This window comes from Anolis sagrei, chromosome 10 (genome assembly GCF_037176765.1).
Source record: "Anolis sagrei isolate rAnoSag1 chromosome 10, rAnoSag1.mat, whole genome shotgun sequence".
Classification (NCBI taxonomy): domain Eukaryota; kingdom Metazoa; phylum Chordata; class Lepidosauria; order Squamata; family Dactyloidae; genus Anolis; species Anolis sagrei.
In genome coordinates, this window is record NC_090030.1 from 33,354,508 (window position 1) to 33,375,451 (window position 20,944).

The following is a 20,944-nucleotide window of genomic DNA, read 5'->3' on the forward strand; positions in this document are numbered from 1 at the left end:
TTGGCAGAATGGGGTTGAACTGGATGATGGCCCACGAGGTTTCTTCCAACTGTATGATTCTATGATTCTTAGAGAAGATAATTATGCTGGGGAAAATGGAAGGAAAAAGGAAGAGAGGCCAACCAAGGGCAAGATGGACGGATGGCATCCTTGAAGGGACTAGATTGACCTTGAAGGAGCTGGGGGTGGTGATGGCTGACAGGGAGCTCTGGCATGGACTGGTCCATGAAGTCACGAAGATTCTATGAAATTGTCCACATGCTTCTTGTGGATTTCAATGGCTTCTCTGTGTAGCCTGACATGGTGGTTGTGAGAATGGTCCAGCATTTCCATGTTCTCCAATAATATGCTGTGTCCAGACTGGTTCATCAGGTGCTATGGCTGACTTCTCTGGTTGAGTTAGTCTCCAGCGCCTTTCATGTTCCTTGATTCGTGTTTGGACAATGCTGCTGCATTTGGTGGTCCCTCTGTAGACTTCTTGTCCATGATATACGTTACACTCCTCCAGAGGTGAGAGAGGATCTCTCTTTTCCTTTGCTGAAGGTAGCAATGGTTGGATTTCCTTGGTGGGACTGTAGATAGCTTGTATGTTGTGTTTCCTCATCAGCTTCCCTGCGCAATCATTGGTTCCCTTAATGTATGGTAATTACACTTTTCCTCTGGGTGGAACTTTGTCTTGACTCTTGTGGCTCGTTCTTGATCTTCCAGCTCTTCTGATGTCTATGGTGGAGTCTCCATTGGCCTGGAGAGCCCAGTTGAGGTGCTTCAGTTCATCTTGGAGGAGGTGGGCTGCGCAGATTCTTCTTGCATGGTCTGCAAGAAGTGCACGGTCTGCACTTGGGTGATGGTTGGAGTTTTGATGTAGATATCTATCTGTGTGTGTGGGTTTTCTGTAAACGGTGTGACCCAATTGTTGGTCTGGTTTGTGGATGACTAGGACATCTAGAAAAGGCAATCTTCCTTGATTCTCTTTTTCCATGGTGAATTGGATGTTTGGGTGGATGCTGTTGAGATGGTCCAGGAACCTCTTGAGTTCTTCTTCTCCATGGCTCCAAATGTCACCTACAATCAAAAAGCATTCTGAACTCCACCAGTGATGGAATTGAACCAAATATGGCACACAGAACTCCCACGACAAATAGAAAATAGAGGAGGTGAGCTTCACATATTCTTTTTGCATTGTCTGCCTGGGCTTTAATTGTGCTTCTTCTTTGACTTGGGTGATGGTTGGAGTTTTTATGTGTGTGTAGCTTTTCCGTAAACTGTGTGACCCAATTGTTGATCTGGTTTGTGGATGACTACAACATGTCAGAATTATTGAAGGTATGTGTGTATTCTGCTTTGGTTAGACCACACCTGGAATATTGTGTCCAATTCTGGGCACCACAATTCAAGAGAGATCTTGACAAGCTGGAATGTGTCCAGAGGAGGGCGACTCAAATGATCACGGGTCTGGAGAACAAGCCCTATGAGGAGCGGCCTAAGGAGCTGGGCATGTTTAGCCTGAAGAAGAGAAGGCTGAGAGGGGATATGATAGCCATGTATCAATATGTGAGAGGAAGCCACAGGGAGGAGGGAGCAGATCAAGGGTCTGGAGAACAAGCCCTATGAGGAGCAGCTTAAGGAGCTGGGCATGTTTAGCCTGAAGAAGAGAAGGCTGAGAGGAGATATGATAGCCATATATAAATATGTGAGAGGAAGCCACAGGGAGGAGGAGGGAGCAAGCTTGTTTTCTGCTTCCCTGGAGACTAGGACGCAATGGAACAATGCCTTCAAACTACAAGAGAGGAGATTCCACCTGAACATGAGGAAGAACTTCCTGACTGTGAGAGCCGTTCAGCAGTGGAACTCTCTGCCCCGGAGTGAGGTGGAGGCTCCTTCTTTGGAAGCTTATATGGCCATCTGTCAGGGGTGATTTGAATGCAATATTCCTGCTTCTTGGCAGGATGGGGTTGGACTGGATGATAGCCCATGAGGTCTCTTCCAACTCTTTGATTCTAGGATTCTATGTATGTTTTTTTCAATGTGTTTCTATGGAATTAAGAATGGGTTAAGATGTAATTCAATATGGATTCTGTTATGTTCAATTGTGCATGAGAAATACTGTAAGAAGCAAAGAAGCAGAGAAGAAGTAACCTTGATAGAAGCAAGATAACGCGTTCTCTGGCTGGGAAAAAAGAGAGAGGGTCCGGCGAGTGAAGTGAGATAAGCAGATGTTCAGAAAACTGTTTTGTGCTGTGCTTTGTAGTTCCTGATGAATGCCCGCTTAGAATGGACGTGTGTAGATAGACTTAGTAAACTTTGTGTTATTTTTGAAACTGAGAAACTGCAGAGTCCTGGAATTTTTGGAGTCCTGTGTCTCTTTGATCTAGCAACCTCTTCCGTTGCGCATACACCCCCAAATTTTACTCTGACATAACATCCAGAAAAGGCACTTTTCCTTCATTTCCTTTTTTTTCCATGGTGAATTGGATATTTACTTTACTTTTTCCATGATGTATTGGATATTTACTTTACTTTACCTCATTGTCTGAGTAGGATGGTTCTCCAGAATTAGTGTATTTGTGGTGGCTCCGTAGGTGACTGTGGAGCCCTATTCTGGATCTGCATCTTCTCTCGCAGTGAGGGTATTGGTTTCCAGGTGGAAGGCGGTCTCAGTCGGGGTTGGCTTGACGTGCCTTCCTCTTGGCACGTTTCTCCCTTTTGTGCCCCTTCAAATTCTGCAGCACTGCTGGTCACAGCTGACCTCCAGCTGGAGCACTCAAGGGCCAGGGCTTCCCAGTTCTCAGAGTCCATGCCAGAGTTTTTAAGGTTGGCTTTGAGCCCATCTTTAAATCTCTTTTCCTGCCCATCAGCATTCCGTTTTCCATTCTTGAGTTCGGATGTTTGCATGGATGCTGTTGAGGTGGTCCAGGAACGTTTTGAGTTCTTCTCCTCCATGGCTCCAGATGGTGAAGGTGTCATCCACATATCTGAACCATAGAGTGGGCTTTTTTGTTGTTGTTTCCAGGGCTTGTTTTTCAAAGTGTTCCATGTAGAAATTAGCTATGACTGGGCTGAGAGGGCTCCCCAAGGCTACTCCATCTTTTCTGTTTCATAGTTGACCCACTGGAAGTAGCTTGTGGTGAGGCAATGGTGAAAATGGGCTGAGATGTCTTCTGGAAATTCTGGTTGATTAGTGTGATGGTGACACCACACCGAAGCGGATCAGTTTGTTGTTGGTGTTTAGCTTGACCTTGCTCTTTTTTTCTATGAAGTGGGCTGAGTCCTTGATGTAGTGCATTTCATAGAATCATAGAATGAAAGAGTTGGAAGAGACCTCATGGGCCATCATCCAGTCCAACCCCATTCTGCCAAGAAGCAGGAATATTGCATTCAAATCACCCCTGACAGATGGCCATCCAGCCTCTGTTTCAAAGCTTCCAAAGAAGGAGCCTCCACCACACTCTGGGGCAGAGAGTTCCACTGCTGAACGGCTCTCACAGTCAGGAAGTTCTTCCTCGTGTTCAGATGGAATCTCCTCTCTTGTAGTTTGAAGCCATTCTTCCATTGCGTCCTAGTCTCCAAGGAAGCAGAAAACAAGCTTGCTCCCACCTCCTCCCTGTGGCTTCCTCTCACATATTTATACATGGCTCTCATCATATCTCCTCTCAGCCTTCTCTTCTTCAGGCTAAACATGCCCAGCTCCCCAAGCCGCTCCTCATAGGGCTTGTTCTCCAGACCCTTGATCATTTGAGTCGCCCTCCTCTGGACACACATTCCAGCTTGTCAATATCTTTCTTCAATTGTGGTGCCCAGAATTTAATTTATTATACACTAGCCGTCTCCTGCCACGCGTTGCTGTGGCCCAGTCTGTGTATATGTGTTTTGTGTGTGTATATATGTGTAAATGTGTGTATTTATATATTGGTGCATATGTGTATTTATGTGGTTATGCGCATGCGTTGTAAAGTTTTTTTTTTTTTTTGGCTTTTTAAGTCTCTTCCGCTGTACTTTTCAGTATTTTTATGAGTGACTGTGGCCAAACCTTCCTTCCTTCTTTCTTTCCTTTTCTTCTCTCCTTCCTTCCCTCTTTTTCTTTTCCTTCTTCTTTCCCTTTTTCTTTCTTCCTTCTCTACCTGTTTCTTTCCTCCCTTCCTTTGCTTTTTAGTTCCATCCTTCCTTCTCTCTTTCTTTCTTTCCTTCCTTCCTACCTTCCTTCCCTCCCTCCCTCTTTCTCTTTTTGTTCCTTCTCTCCTTCATTCCTTTCCTCTCATTCCTTCCTTCTTTCACTTTTTATTTCCTTCTCTCCTTCCTTCCTTCCCTACCTTTCTTTCCTTCTCTCCTTTCCCTCTTTCTCTCCCTCCTTCTTCCTTCCTTCTCTACCCTTCCTTGCTTCTTTCTCTCCTTCCCTCCTTCTTTCTCTTCTTCTCCCCCTCTTTCTCTCCCTCCTTCTCTCCTTCCTTCCCCCTTTCTGTGTATATGTGTTTTGTGTGTATATATATATATATACACATATATGTGTGTGTACATATTGGTGTATGTGGTTTTGTGCATGCATTGTATTTTTTGTTTTGTTTTTTGGCTTTTTAAGTCTCTTCTGCCGGTTTTCAATGTTTTTATGAGTGATGGACACTCGTTGGCCTGAGAGGTGTCTTGTGTCCAAATTTGGTGTCAATTTGTCTAATGGATTGTAATTGAACTATAAATCTCAGCAACGACAACTCCCAAATGTCAAAGTCTATTTTCTTCAAACTCCACCAGTGTTTACATCATAGTATGAGTCCACAGTACAGAGGATGTAGATGAACTACAACTCCAAAACCCAAGGTCAATGCCCACCAAACCCTTCCAGTATTCTCTGTTGGTTCATGGGAGTTCTGTGTGCCAAGTTTGGTTCAATTCCATCGTTTGATTGTAGAGTTCACTGGTGGAGTTCAGAGTGCTCTTTGATTGTAGGTAAACTATAAAACACAACAACAGCAACTCCCAGATATCAAGGTCTATTTTCTCCAACCTCCACCAGTGTTTACATATTGATTATTCGTGCCAAGTTTGGTTCAGATCTATTGTTTGAGTCCACAATACTCTGTGGATGGAGGTGAACTACAACTCCAAAACTCAAGGTAAATGCCCACTAAACCTTTCCAGTATTTTCTGTTGGTTTATAGTTCTGTGTGCCAAGTTTGGTTCAATTCTATCGTTTGATTGTAGAGTTCACTGGTGGGGTTCAGACTGTCTTTGATTGTAGGTGAACTATAAATCACAACAACAACAACTCCCAAATATCAAGGTCTATTTTCTCCAACCTCCACCAGTGTTTACATATTGAGTATTTGTGCCAAGTTTGGTTCAGATCTATCGTTGTTTGAGTCCACAATACTCTGTGGATGGAGGTGAACTACAACTCCAAAACTCAAGATCAATGCCCAACAAACCCTTCCAGTATTTTCTGTTGGTTTATAGGAGTTCTGTTGTGCCAAGTCTGGTTCAATTCCATAATTTGATTGTAGAGTTCATTGGTGGAGTTCAGAGTGCTCTGATTGTAGGTGAACTATAAATCACAACAACAACAACTCCCAAATATCAAGGTCTATTTTCTCCAACCTCCACCAGTGTTTACATATTGAGTATTTGTGCCAAGTTTGGTTCAGATCTATCGTTGTTCGAGTCTACAATACTCTGAGGATGTAGGTGAACTACAACTCCAAAACTCAAGGTCAATGCCCACCAAACCCTTCCAGTATTTTCTGTTGTTTCATAGGAGTTCTGTGTGCCAAGTGTGGTTCAATTCCGTCATTGGTGGGGTTCACAATGCTCTTGGATTGTAGGTGAACTATAAATCCCAGCAACTACAACTCCCAAATGACAAAAATCAATGTTTTTGTATTTTCACTGTGTATTGTATGGCATAGAACAGCTGCTATTTATGTTATGAGCCACCTTGAGTCCCCAAGGGGAGATGGGATGGGGTATAAATAAAGTTAATACCTAGCTCCAGCAGACAAGAGTCCTTTGTCCCACCCTGGTCATTCCACAGATATATAAACCCATTTTCCTACTTCCAACGGACCTCACTACCTTTGAGGATGCTTGCCAAAGAGGCAGGCGAAATGTCAGGAGAAAATGCCTCTAGACCATGGCCATATGGCCAAAAAACCTACAACAACCCATAAATAAAGTTGACTTGCTTGACTTGATAAACACTTCTGATTTGTTTTTCTCATGCTCCACTTTCATTTGTTTTCCTGACCATAATTAATCCATTTATGCTGCTGCTTAGTGAGATAATGAGCTAGTTCTCGTCGTGTGGGTTGTGTTAGCAATTATAAATCATGGCCCGTATAATCCAACACTTAGTTCTCTATTCTTATCAAGTTCCCATGGGAGAATCGCTGAGCCTTTGACTCCAGGGTTGAGACAAATTGATGGAGCAACTAGCTTGGAGACCCAGTGATTAGAAAAAAGGCGTCTTTTGGAAATACGAAACTCTTCTCTTTCTCCTTGCAGACTTTCTAGATGTTATGGGTCACGTCTGATTTCAGATGGCGGATCGGCAACTGCATAGAGGAAGAACAGAAACTTTTCCGTCCGCTAGACTTGTCAACATGTGAACCTCCTCCTCTTTGTGTGCATTACAAAGGTAATAGCGATTCTTCAATTAGCGTTACAACTGTTCAGAATGTTTTTTATCTTGTGCAGGCATTTCTATCAGGCAAGGGGATATTTTGAAAAATTGCGTGGTTGCTCACAAGGTGTCTCCTTTGGCCCTGGCAGCATTGAGAATCCGGGCAAGATTAATTTCTGATATGGCAATTGACTGTTACGGGGATGATTTTACCTAATCCTAGTGTGGTTGTTTATATCCAACACATTTTGGGGGATCACATTACAGGGTCCAAGAATCTTCTTTAATGTTTTACTCTGTTTTTGTGGTGGGTTGTAGAAGGGTTGCATTTCTATTCAGCTGTGGGGTGTTTAAAGTCAGAGGCCAGGAAAGCCCTCTGACTTTAAACACCAGAATAGAAATGCAAGCCGTCTATTGAAGATAGTTTAAAAGTAGTAGCAGTAAAAAGCACTCCATAAAAATAGGTAAATCCAATTAGGTAGAAAGATAAGCAAGAACAAATAGTCCAAGAAATTAGGCCATCAGAGTTCATAAAAAAACAAATCCAGAAACTTCCAAGGTACAAGAGAGGAGATTTAAACTACAAGAGAGGAAATTCCATCTGAACATGAGGAAGAACTTCCTGACTGTGAGAACCATTCAGCAGTGGAACTCTCTGCCCCGGAGTGTGATGGAGGCTCCTTCTTTGGAAGCTTTTCAACAGAGGCTGGATGGCCATCTGTCAGCGGTGATTTGAATGCAATATTCCTGCTTCTTGGCAGAATGGGGTTGGACTGGATGGCCCATGAGGTCTCTTCCAACTCTTTGATTCTTTGATTCTTTGTAATACTCCAAAACTTGAACCATTAATCAAAAAAAGCACTTAACACATGAATCTATCCAAGACAAGTCTTCCAAGGACCGTGAAATATGTCTTGACTCAATTTCCAACGTTGCTTCGTCTGAATTACAGATTCTGTACTTGGCACTTTTATCCCCTAATCTGCTCATTGCCCCAAATGGCCAGGAACAGATTTCGTTTCAGCCTTGACTCTGTTATCAATCTTTCTCTCAGCCTGGCAGAATGCCTGAGAGATTGAGTTGTGCTAACTAAAAACATGCATTCTATCTACTGGCTCATTAATTTCAGGAGATGGGCCAGGTGCTGAGCTTTTCTCAGGCTCAAAATCATGGGAATTCTCTGGTAGCAATTCAGACCCTCTTCCAGGGACCATACCATCATCCCCAAACCCTTCAGGAACATTCCCATTGTTGGGAATCAGCCTGTGTTTGTGTTTCAGGATCCTGATGTGGGAAATGATGAGGGAAATGATGAGAGCAATGATGATGCTAAGGCTGAGGTACAAGATGGAGATGGTTTGGTCAATGATTTTGAGGCAGACAATGACAGAGAGGCCGCAGTGCAAAGGGCAGTTTCTCATGAGAATATCCCTGCTGGGCCTAGCAATGATGGTTCACTCCCTCTCTCTGTGAGCTCTCAAGATTTGGGTTTGGAAAACAATCTGACACCTGGGAATTTTAATGAGCAGCCAGGTAGGGAGCTGAAAAATAGGCGGCTGGAGATTAGCCCGGATCGGCAGCAAACCCAGTGTTTATGTCGCTCCGAAAGACTTTGTCTGATAAGGGGGAAATGTGGGGGGAAACTAAACCAATTTCTGAGTTTTGGGCTATAAGGTTTGCCTCAAGGGAACACCTGGTAGATCAGGCATTGTTTGGAAACCAAGTTCATGTGCCATGGAAATCCTGTTCCTATTTCTGTGAAGTTTTTTAGCCTTTTGGATTGTCTTTGCATCCTGTCTGATTCCTGTCTGGATTAATGCTGTCTTGGATTGCTTTTATTCCTTATGTGGACATTGCTTTGTGTTACTGTTTTTTATGGACTTATTACTTTTTGGAACTTTCTTATTTATTTACAAGCATTTATTTGTACTGGCTATTTTACTGAGCTTTAATAAAAGAACTCGATCCCTTCTAGTCCGGCTTCCGTAGTGGGCACGGGACGGAGACTGTGCTAGTTGCCATCACAGATCAGCTTCGCTGCCAGATTTATTTATTTATTTATTTGGGGTTCTTGTACCCCGCCCTTCTCACCCCGAAGGGGATCAAGGCGGATCAGCGCTGCTCGTGTTATTGGACCTCACAGCAGCATTTGATACGGTCGATCACAATCTTTTGACCCACCGCCTAGCCATGACTGGGGTGAGGGGGGTACCCCTTAAATGGGTGTCCTCCTTCCTCCAGAATCAGGGACAGCAAGTGGTGAGGGGAGGGATGGTTTCCGAGAGATCTCCGCTAACTTGCTGGGTCCCGCAGGGAGCTATTCTCTCTCATCTACATGCGACCGCTTGCCTAACTGGTGCGGAGCTTTGGGCTGGAATGCCACCAGTATGCTGATGACACTCAGCTCATTCTGAGGATGGAGGGCCGGCCGGACTCTGTACCCGAAAATTTCCATCCGTGCCTTGACACCGTGACTGGATGGTTGCGTGCCAGCAGGTGGAGGGTGAACCCAGCGAAGACGGAGATCCTTTGGCTGGGCCGCCCGGGTGGGAGGGAGATCCAGCTGCCTACCCTGGATGGCGAGACACTACGTCCGTCACCTTCTGTAAGAAGCCTTGGTGTTTTATTGGACCCTCTGCTCACAATGGAGGCCCAGGTCTCTGCTGTGAGCAGATCTGCGTTTTTCCATCTTCGTCAGGCTAGGCGACTGGCTCCCTTCCTATCTAGGAACGACCTGGCTACGGTGATCCAGGTGACAGTCATCTCGAGGCTTGACTACTGTAACACCCACTACATTGGCCTTCCTTTGTCAGTGATCCGGAAGCTCAAGTTGGTACAAAATGCAGCTGCTCGGCTTCTTGCGGCTACACAGTATAATTTCTCCAGTGGTGTAGGGCGCAGACACCCCGTGATAATGCGGTATGTCTCATTAAGAGCCACATCTACTGTTTTAGTGTGGTGAGATGTGTTCCACACTGGGCATGCGTACTCAGCAGCAGAGTAGCATAGCGCAAGGGCAGATGTCTTCACTGTGTCTGGTTGTGATCCCCAGGCTGTGCCTGTCAGCTTTCGTATGACTCCCAGGTATTTGGGTGCGCTGCAATGCTCCAGTGGGATTCCTTCCCAGGTAATAATCCTCAGACCTCGGGATGCTTGTCTGTTCTTAAGGTGAAAGGCACATGTCTGTGTTTTAGATGGATTAGGGATCAGCTGGTTTCCCTGTAATAGGCAGTAAGAGCACCTAGATTTTTGGAGTGCTTCTGTTCTACCATCTCAAAGCTCCCAGCTTGAGCAGTGATGGCACGATCATCAGCATAGATGAAACTCTCTGTCCCTTCTGGCAGTGGCTGGTCATTTGTGTAAATGTTGAACATGGATGGAGCAAGCACGTTCCCCTGAGGCAGGCCATTCTTCTGTTTCCGCCATCTGCTTCTCTGGCCCTGGAACTCAACAAAGAAGCTCCTGTTTTGCAGCAGGTTTCCTATGAGGCGGGTGAGGTGGTCGTCCTTTGTGATACTATACATTTTTCTCAGGAGGAGGCGGTGGTTCACAGTCTCATAGGCTGCTGACAGGTCTATGAAGACAGCTCCTGTGATCTGCTGCCTTTCAGCACTTGTGATGTGCAGCTTTTGCCTTTCCTGAAGCCAGCTTGCTGTGGGATCAGACGTGGGTCTATTTTTTCTGTAATTCTATGCAAAATAAGTCTCTCCAGAACTTTGTAGAGGTGGCACAACAGGGAGATTGATCTGTAGCTTTTTGGGTCATTACGGTCTTTGCCTGGCTTCAAGATGGCGATGACTCTTGCTTTCCTCCAGATTTTGGGGATCTGACAGGATGCAGTGCAGTTGTTCATCAGCTCCAGCAGCCAGCGCCTTGCTTTTGGGCCAAAGTTCTTGATTTGTTCCATCCGTAGATCATCCAGGCCTGCTACTTTGCCATTTTTACATTTATTGAGAGCCATGTCCAATTCAGTAGATGTAAAGGGTTCATGGAGGTTGTTGTTCTCAATCTCTGGTTGTCTGGCTATTGGTTTCTTTCCTACTTTGGTGGCAAGGTTGGGTTTCCCGTTCTTCAAGAGTTGGTGTGCGATCTGATCTGCCTTTATGTTGGCATGGGTATTAGTTTGTGAGGGATCGTTGCTCAGCCGTCTCAGCAGCCTCCACGCCTTCTGGCTGCTCCTGCCCATGTCGACCTCTGTGATGAGCTTGATCCACTGTTCTTTCTTGGCTTCAGAGATGGAGGACACGATGCTCTGCGCTGCCTGAAGAAGGGTCTGCTCACTAAATGGGTCTTCGTTGTGGAGCCTGTAATAGTTTTCCAACAAGGCAGCTGTTTCAGGAGTAATGCCCTGAAGGTAGTTGGTTCTGCAGCCTCTCGGTATGGAGGCCCGTGAGCAGGTTTTCACAATTTCAATAAAATGCTCGTATTCCTCAGGGATTGGCGCGGCCGATGTGATCATGTCATCTAACATAGAATCATAGAATCAAAGAGTTGGAAGAGACCTCATGGGCCATCCAGTCCAACCCCCTGCCAAGAAGCAGGAATATTGCATTCAAATCACCCCTGACAGATGGCCATCCAGCCTCTGCTTAAAAGCTTCCAAAGAAGGAGCCTCCACCACACTCCGGGGCAGAGAGTTCCACTGCTGAACGGCTCTCACAGTCAGGAAGTTCTTCCTAATGTTCAGATGGAATCTCCTCTCTTGTAGTTTGAAGACATTGTTCCGCGTCCTAGTCTCCAAGGAAGCAGAAAACAAGCTTGCTCCCTCCTCCTCCCTGTGGCTTCCTCTCACATATTTATACATGGCTATCATATCTCCTCTCAGCCTTCTCTTCTTCAGGCTAAACATGCCCAGTTCCATAAGCCGCTCCTCATAGGGCTTGTTCTCCAGACCCTTGATCATTTTAGTCGCCTTCCTCTGGACACATTCCAGCTTGTCAATATCTCTCTTGAATTGTGGTGCCCAGATTTGGACACAATATTCCATATGTGGTCTAACCAAAGCAGAATAGAGGGGTAGCATTACTTCCTTAGATCTAGACACTAGGCTCCTCTTGATGCAGGCCAAAATCCCATTGGCTTTTTTTGCCGCCACATCACATTGTTGGCTCATGTTTAACTTGTTGTCCACGAGGACTCCAAGATCTTTTTCACATGTACTGCTCTCGAGCCAGGCGTCCCCCATTCTGTATCTTTGCATTTCATTTTTTCTGCCAAAGTGGAGTATCTTGCATTTGTCACTGTTGAACTTCATTTTGTTAGTTTTGGCCCATCATCTCTCTAATCTGTCAAGATCGTTTTGAATTCTGCTCCTGTCCTCTGGACTATTGGCTATCCCTCCCAATTTGGTGTCGTCTGCAAACTTGATGATCCTGCCTTCTAGCCCTTCATCCAAGTCGTTAATAAAGATGTTGAACAGGACAGGGGCCAGGACGGAACCCTGCGGCACTCCACTTGTCACTTCTTTCCAAGATGAAGAGGAAGCATTGGTGAGAATGCTTCCTCTTGTCTGAGAATTTAGTCCAATCTGCCTTTCTTAAGTTGAATCTTCGTTTAAATCGAACTTCCTGAGGCCTTATAGTTGGGGACATATTTTTTCTGTAATTCTATGCAAAATAAGTCTCTCCAGAACTTTGTAGAGGTGGCACAACAGAGAGATTGGTCTGTAGCTGAACTCCAACAAGAAGCATCTTGTTGGACCTCCCAGGGAATCTGCATTCTTTGCCTGTGCCTGGTTTAGAGTGGTACGTTTTCTCCCACATCCCTGTTCCCACAACAGTGATTCACAGGCCTGTAAAACCATTAACTGCTCCTTTATTGTCCATGCAAGCAATGCTCTTGATATTGATAATGGACTGCTAGCTCTATATGAAAGCGACAAGTGGCTTTGAGGCTGATTATTGTCTGAACCAAGGCGTGGGGTGGATGATCTTTGGAACCTGTCGCTATTTTCCTGGTTAAGTATGGTATTGTTTTAAGGCGCTTTCTCAGATCTGTCCTTGGGTGCTGAGGTGGCTGGTATGAAGGGCAACGCACCCAATAAGACAACAGTCGGCAATCTAAGTCTATCGTGTCCTTGGCGTGGCACAATCTCTGCAGCATTTCGGGCACTTCCCATTGCTTGCACCTTGTTGATTACGTGCTTTCGAAGAAGGAAGTGGTCCATAAATCTGGACTTGGTCAGGGCTTGGTTCTTACTTTACTTAGGCGATCCTCGTTTTCCGAGGATGATTGTCTTCCAACATTCTTGTGGGTCCGTATGTGGCTGTGGAGCCCTATTCTTGCTCTGCATCTTCTTCCGCAGTGAGGGCATTGGTTTCCAGGTGGAAGGTGGTCCCGGTCGGGGTTAGCTTGACGCGCCTTCCTCTTCGCACGCTTCTCCCTTTCGCCCTCCATTCGTGCCTCTTCAAATTCTGCAGCACTGCTGGTCACAGCTGACCTCCAGCTGGAGCGGTCGAGGGCCAGGGCTTCCCAGTTCTCAGTGTCTATGCCAGAGTTTTTGAGGTTGGCTTTGAGCCCATCTTTAAATCTCTTTTCCTGTCCACCAACATTCCGTTTTCCGTTCTTGAGTTCAGAGTAGAGCAACTGCTTTGGGAGACAGTGGTTGGGCATCCGGACAACGTGGCTGGTCCAGCGGAGTTGATGTTGGAGGACCATCGCTTCAATGCTGGTGGTCTTTGCTTCTTGCAGCACACTGACGTTTGTCTGCCTGTCTTCCCAGGAGATTTGCAGGATTTTCCGGAGGCAGCGCTGATGGAATCGTTCCAGGAGTTGCATTTGATGTCTGTAGACTGTCCACGTCTCACAGGCATAGAGCAGGGTTGGGAGGACAATAGCTTTATAAACAAGCACCTTGGTCTCCCTACGGATGTCCCGGTCCTCAAACACTCTCTGCTTCATTCGGAAAAATGCTGCGCTTGCAGAGCTCAGGCGGTGTTGTATTTCGGTGTCGATGTTGATTTTGGTGGAGAGGTGGCTCCCAAGGTAGCGGAAATGATCAACATTTTCTAATGTTACACCATTAAGCTATATATCTGGCATTAGAGAGGGGATGGCTGGCGACTGCTGGAACAGCACCTTGGTTTTTTCAATGTTCAATGACAGGCCGAGCTTCTCGTATGCTTCTGCAAAGGTGTTTAGAGTGGCTTGTAGATCTTCTTCTGAATGCGCACAGAAGACGTTGTCATCAGCATACTGGAGTTCTATAACAGATGTTGTTGTAACCTTGGTTTTGGCTTTCAGTCTGCTGAGGTTGAATAGCTTGCCATCTGTGTGAGAGTGATAATTTATTTTTCTTAGCCCTGCCAGACTGTAGGTTTTGGGTATGATTACGAAGCAATAGGTTTCAGTTGGCTTTGTGTGTGTGTTGCACTCCAGGACAGGAAAAGCCCCCTGACAACAATCCTTTCATTGAAGTTAATTTAAAAGCAGCAAGTAAAAAAGCACTTTAAAGAAATATGTAAATCCAATTAGGTTAGAATAGTGGCTCTCAACCATCCTAACGCCGCGACCCCTTAATACAGTTCCTCATGTTGTGGTGACCCCCAACCATAACATTATTTTCGTTGCTACTTCATATCTGTAATTTCGCTACTGTTGTGAATCGTCATATAAATATCTGATTTTTTTTTTGTTGTGCCAGGAGTGACTTGACAAACTGCAAGTCGCTTCTGTTTTGAGAGAATTGGCCGTCTGCAAGGACGTTGCCTAGGGGACGCCCAGATGATTTGATGTTTTTTTAATCATCCTTGTGGGAGGCTTCTCTCATGTCCCCACATGAGGAGCTGGAGCTGATAGAGGGAGCTCATCCACCTCTCCCCGGATTAAAACCTGTGACCTGTCGGTCTTTGGTCCTGCTGGTACAGGGGTTTAACCCACTGCGCCACCGAGGGCTCCTAATATCTGATATGTAGGATGTCTTTTCATTTGCTGGACCTAATTTGGCACAAATACCCAATACGCCCAAGTTTGAATACTGGTGGAGTTGGAGGGGATGGATGTCATTTGGGAGTTATAGTTGCTGGGATTTATAGTTCGCCTACAATCAAAAAACATTCTGAATGCCACCAGTGGTGGAAACTGAACCAACCTTGGCACACAGAACTCCCATGAGCAAATAGAAAATACTGGAAGAGTTTGGTGGGCATTGACCTTGAGTTTGGGAGTTGTAGCTCACCTACATCCAGAGAGCACTGTGGACTCAAACAATGATGGATCTGGACCAAACTCGGCACAGGTACTCAATATGCCCAAATTTGGGCATATGGAATATTCATGCCAAGTTTGGTCCACATCCATCATTGTTTGAGTCCATGGTAATCTCTCGATGTAGGTGAACTACAACTCCCAAACTCAAGGTCAATGCTCACCAAACCCTTCTAGTGTTTTCTGTTGGTCACGGGAGGCCTGTATGCCCCAGTTGGTTCAATTCTATCATGCTATTTGATTGTAGGTGAACTATAAATCCCAGCAACTACAACTCCCTATCTATCTATCTATCTATCTATCTATCTATCTATCTATCTATCTGTTCTTGTGGGTCTTTTTGGGCTATATGGCCATGTTCTAGAGGCATTTCTCCTGACGTTTCGCCTGCATCTATGGCAAGCATCCTCAGAGGTCTGACCTCAGACCTCTGAGGATGCTTGCCATAGATGCAGGCGAAACGTCAGGAGAAATGCCTCTAGAACATGGCCATATAGCCCAAAAAGACCCACAAGAACTGAGTGATTCCGGCCATGAAAGCCTTCGACAATACATATCTATCTATCTATCTATCTCTATGGCTGGATGGCTCTTTGTCAGGAGAACTTGGATTACGCTTTCTTGACGTAATGAAGGGAGTTGGAGTGGATGGCCTTTAGTATTTTCCATTGGTCATGGGGTTCTGTGTGGGAAGTTTGCCCCGATTCTTTCGTTTGTGGGGTTCAGAATGCTCTTTGATGGTCACTCTTTGTGTTGTGAGACGTTTTGTTGCCAAATTTGGTGTGATTTCGTTCATTGGTTCTTTTGTTTCTAAGGTACTCATTATGCACAGAGCATTTATATATATATAGATTATTATTATTATTATTATAGCAAGCGGCTGAGAATTTCTAGGATATCAACGGGCTTGATGGGTTCCAAAGTGCTGAGTCTGTCAGTGCTAGGAGAGACGATATTTTGCATTCCCATGATTTCCCAAGGAAGGAGGAGCGCGACGCATAAAAGCCCTTTGATGCCGCAGTGGCTTGACACTCCTGAACATTAGGAAGAACTTCCTGACTGTGAGAGCCGTTCAGCAGTGGAACTCTCTGCCCCGGAGTGTGGTGGAGGCTCCTTCTTTGGAAGCTTTTAAGCAGAGGCTGGATGGCCATTTGTCGGGGTGATTTGAATGCAATATTCCTGCTTCTTAGCAGAATGGGGCTGGACTGGATGGCCCAGGAGGTCTCTTCCAACTCTTTGATTCTATGATTCTATGATTCTATGATCCTTTCCTATTGTTTTGATTCATGTCTGTGAAAGCCATTTGTCTTAAGGGGGTTTGTTGCCACCTGTTCGTTAATTGCCAGGTGACATGCCATTTTTGTGCCTGTATTGACCGTCGGGCATTTGCCTTCATTGTTGTGCGACAAACAGGGTTTTTATATTGTTGCCTATAAGCAGCAGGTGCAGGCAACACTCCAGTACTGCCCTTTGGTCTATACAACGTGCCTAATACCGCAACTCTGTTGCATCCCAGATCAGGAAACGAGACCATAAGATTAAATCCACCACACTGGACTGTAGGGAAAACAATCCCTTTTTATTGATGAAAAATTGGTTACAAAAGAAAGGCAAATGCAAAGTCAAAAATTCACAATGAAAACACAGCAGTCAGGAAAATCTCTGAGCTTGAGCAAAATTCCAAAAACCATAATACAAAAACCAGGAACCTGTTAGCATCTCACTAACCATGTACTTGAAAACTAGACCCCCCACCATAATATTATTTTCGTTGCTCCTTCACAACTGTCATTTTGCTACTGTTATGAATTGTGATATAAATATCTGGTATGCAGGATGTATTTTCATTCACTACCCAATACACCTAAATTTGAATACTGGTGGGTTTGGGAAGGATTGATTTTTTCATTTGGGACTTGTAGTTGCTGGGATTTCTAGTTCACCTACAATCAAAGAGGTGAACTAGAAATGAACCAGTTTGGTTCATTTCCACTAACGTTGGAAATGAACCAAACTGGGCACACAAAACTCCCATGACCAACAAAAAGTACTGAAAGGGTTTGAGTTTGGGAGTTGTAGGTCACCTACATCCAGAGAGCACTCAAAACTCAAAACAATGATGGATCTGGACTAAACTTGTTACAGATATTCAATATGCCCAAATGTGAACACTGGTGGAATTTGAGGAAATTAGACCTTTCCAGTTGGGAGTTATAGTTCCTGGGATTTATAGTTCACGTACAATCAAGGAGCATTCTGAACTCCACCGATGTTGGAAATGAACCAAACTTGGCACACAAAACTCCCATGACCAACAAAAAGTACTGGAAGTGTTTGGTGGGCATTGACCTTGAGTTTGGGAGTTGTAGTTCACCTACATCCAGAGAGCACTTTGGACTCAAAGAATGATGGATCTGGACCAAACTTGGCACGAATAGTCAATATGCTCAAATGTGAACACTGGTGGAATTTGTGGAAAATAGACCTTGACATTTGGGAGTTGTAGTTCCTGGGATTTATAGTTCACCTACAATCAAAGTGCATTCTGAACTCCACGACATTGGAAATGAACCAAACTTGGCACACAAAACTCCCATGACCAACAAAAAGTACTGGAAGGGTTTGGTGGGCATTGAGCTTGAGTTTGGGAGTTGTAGTTCACCTACATCCAGAGAGCACTTTGGACTCAAAACAATGATGGATCTGGACCAAACTTGTCACCAGATATTCAATATGCCCAAATGTGAACACTGGTGGAATTTCTGAGCTTGAGCAAAATTCCAAAAACCATAATACAAAAACCAGGAACCTGTTAGCATCTCACTAACCGTGTACTTGAAAACTAGAAGCCTCTGGGATTACCGGCCATGGAACACAGGAATTCTGCCAAGGCACAGCCACAATCCCAAACATTGCTTGATCTAACAAGACACCCGGAAAGAGGCCCCTTAAACCAAAGAAACTATTCCTTGAAACACCCCTTGACTTTGAAGCCTGGGCCTGTCTCTCCTGTAATCTATTTGACCTTCGTAGAAACTGTGAATCACTCCTGTTTCTAGCTTTCTGTTCCCTTCAGTCCTCATTAAAAAACCCAGGTGTGACTTCCTCTGGAGAGCTATCACGGCTGGATTCCAAAACATTTTCATCAGGTTGTTCAGTTTCACTTTCCTCGCCACTGAGCTCAGCATCAACAACAGTTTCAACACTATCAGGGAGAGATACATGATCAGTGGCTTGCTCAGTTGGAAATACAATCAGAGAATCAGGTTCACACAGAGATTGGGGCTCAGGTTCACACAGAGCAGGCTGAACCCCAACAAACCCCTTAATACAGTTCCTTATGTTATGGTGACCCCCCACCATAGTATTATTTTCGTTGCTACTTCACAACTGTCATTTTGCTACTGTTATGAATTGTGGTATAAATATCTGGTATGCAGGATGTATTTTCATTCACTACCCAATACACCTAAATTTGAATACTGGTGGGTTTGGGAGGGATTGATTTTGTCATTTGGGACTTGTAGTTGCTGGGATTTCTAGTTCACCTACAATCAAAGAGCATTCCGAACTCCACCGACGTTGGAAATGAACCAAACTTGGCACACAAAACTCCCATGACCAACAAAAAGTACTGGAAGGGTTTGGTGGGCATTAAACTTGAGTTTGGGAGTTGTAGTTCACCTACATCCAGAGAGCACTGTCGACTCAAAACAATGATGCATCTGTACCAAACTTGTCACAGATATTCAATATGCACAAATGTAAATACTGGTGGAATTTGAGGAAAATAGAGCTTTCCATTTGGGAGTTATAGTTCCTGGGATTTATAGTTCACGTACAATCAAAGTGCATTCTGAACTCCATGCCATTGGAAATGAACCAAACTTGGCACACAGAACTCCCATGACCAACACAAAATATTGGAAGTGTTTGGTGGGCATTGACCTTTAGTTTGGGAGTTGTAGTTCACTTACATCCAGAGAGCACTGTGGACTCAAAACAATGATGGGTCTGCACCAAACTTGTCACAGATATTCAATATGCACAAATGTAAATACTGGTGGAATTTGAGGAAAATAGACCTTTCCATTTGGGAGTTATAGTTCCTGGGATTTATAGTTCACGTACAATCAAAGTGCATTCTGAACTCCACGACATTGGAAATGAACCAAACTTGGCACACAAAACTCCCATGACCAACAAAAAGTACTGGAAGTGTTTGGTGGGCATTGACCTTGAGTTTGGGAGTTGTAGTTCACCTACATCCCTCCTTTCTGCAGAATGGGACTCAAAGCAGCTTACAAAGGGCAGAAAAGGACAATAGAAGAAACATTCAGATGTTGAGATTAAGAGTTTTAACAGCATTGAAGCACTGCTCAAAAAGAGAACAATAAAAGGCAGAACAATAAAACCCTTTCTCTGGTTAATCATTTCCCAAAGGTTTGTGAGTCCCAACTGCAGCCACACCACTGATTCAATGGGTCAGCTTGAGCGGGAACTGCAGCTAGGGATGATGGGATTTATAGTACTTTCAAACCCATCGGTTCCCACAGAGCACTGTGGCCCGCAGCAAAGACCAAACTTGTCACACAGAGCCCCCATAACCCACTCTACATCCTACTGCAGTTTGGAGGAGGGTGGACCATGGATGATGGGACTTGAAGTACCTCCACTCACTTCCCGAGACCGCTGCAACTCTCATCCAATGACCAATCAAGACCAAACTTGGCATACATAACCCCCATGGCCCTCTTTACATCTTGGTGAAGATTCGGGGAGGATGGACAATTGACGATGGGATTTGTAGTACTTTCCCACCTTCTGTTCCCACAGACTACCGTGCCCCCCAACAAAGACCGATAAAGACCAAACTTGGCACACAGAGCCCTCATAACCCACTCTACATCCTACTGCAGTTTGGAGGAGGGTGGACCATGGATGATGGGACTAGCAGTACCATCACTCACTTTCTGTGACCGCTGTGAACCTCATCCAATGACTGATCAAGACCAAACTTGACACACAGAGCCTGCAAGACCCACTCTACATCCTGGCGCTGTTTGGAGGAGGATGGACCATGGATGATCGGACTTGCAGTACCTTCACTCACTTCCTGAGACCACAGCAACATTCATCCAATTACCAATAAAGACCAAACTTGGCACACAGAGCCCCCATGACCCGCTCTCCATCCTGGAGCAGTTTGGAGGAGGATGGACCATGGATGATGGGACTTGCAGTGCTATCACTCACTTTCTGAGACCACTGTGAACCTCATCCAATAACTGATCAAAACCAAACTTGGCAAATAGAGCCCGCAAGACCCACTCTACATCCTGGTGCTGTTTAGAGGACAATGGACTATGGATGATGGGGCTCGCAGTACCTTCACTAACTTCCTGAGAGCACTGCGAGCCACATAAACAACTGATAAAAACCAACCTTGGTGCACAATGCCTTTCTTAAATAACCCGGGCAAGCCGGGTCCCCAAGCTAGTTGTTTATATAGACCAGTGTTTCACAACCTGGAGGTCGGGACCCCTAAGGGGGTCATGAGGGGGTATCAAAGGGGTTGCCAAAGACCATTAAGAAACACAGTATTTTATGTTGGTCATGGGAGTTCTGTGTAGGAAGTTTGGCTCAGTTCTATCATTGGTGGGTTTCAGAATGCCCTTGATTGTAAGTGAACTATAAATCCCAGCAACTATAACTCCCAAATGTCAAGGTATATTTTCCTAAATTCCACCAGTGTTCACATTAGGGCATATTGAATATTCATGCCGAGTTTGGTCCAGATCCCTCATTGTTTGAGTCCACAGTGCTCTCTGGATGGAGGTGAACTACAACTCCCAAACTCAAGGTCAATGCCCACCAAACACTTCCAGTATTTTCTGTTGGTCAAAACAAACATACAAAAGACACAGAGTTTGCAAGCTTGGTAGTTGATTAGATGTCCTTTGACCAGTATCTGGCCATTGGAGTGCCTCTGGTGTTGCCGCAAGGAGGTCCTCCCTTGTGCATCATGTGGCAGGGCTCAGGTTGCATTGCAGCAGGTGGTCAGTGGTTGGCTCTTCTCCGCACTCGCATGTCGTGGATTCCACTTTGTGGCCCCATTTCTGAAGGCTGGCT

The 20,944-nt window shown here is 45.0% G+C and overlaps 1 protein-coding gene across 1 annotated transcript in view; it reads left to right on the plus strand.

Moving 5' to 3' along the window:
* ATP7A (ATPase copper transporting alpha) overlaps nt 1–20,944 on the plus strand; it is a 109,991-nt gene that overhangs the window by 18,684 nt on the left and 70,363 nt on the right. The window contains exon 2 of the mRNA XM_067471685.1: nt 6,490–6,622. The gene's annotated coding sequence lies outside the window, so the exon portion shown is untranslated. The remainder of the gene's footprint in view (nt 1–6,489; nt 6,623–20,944) is intronic.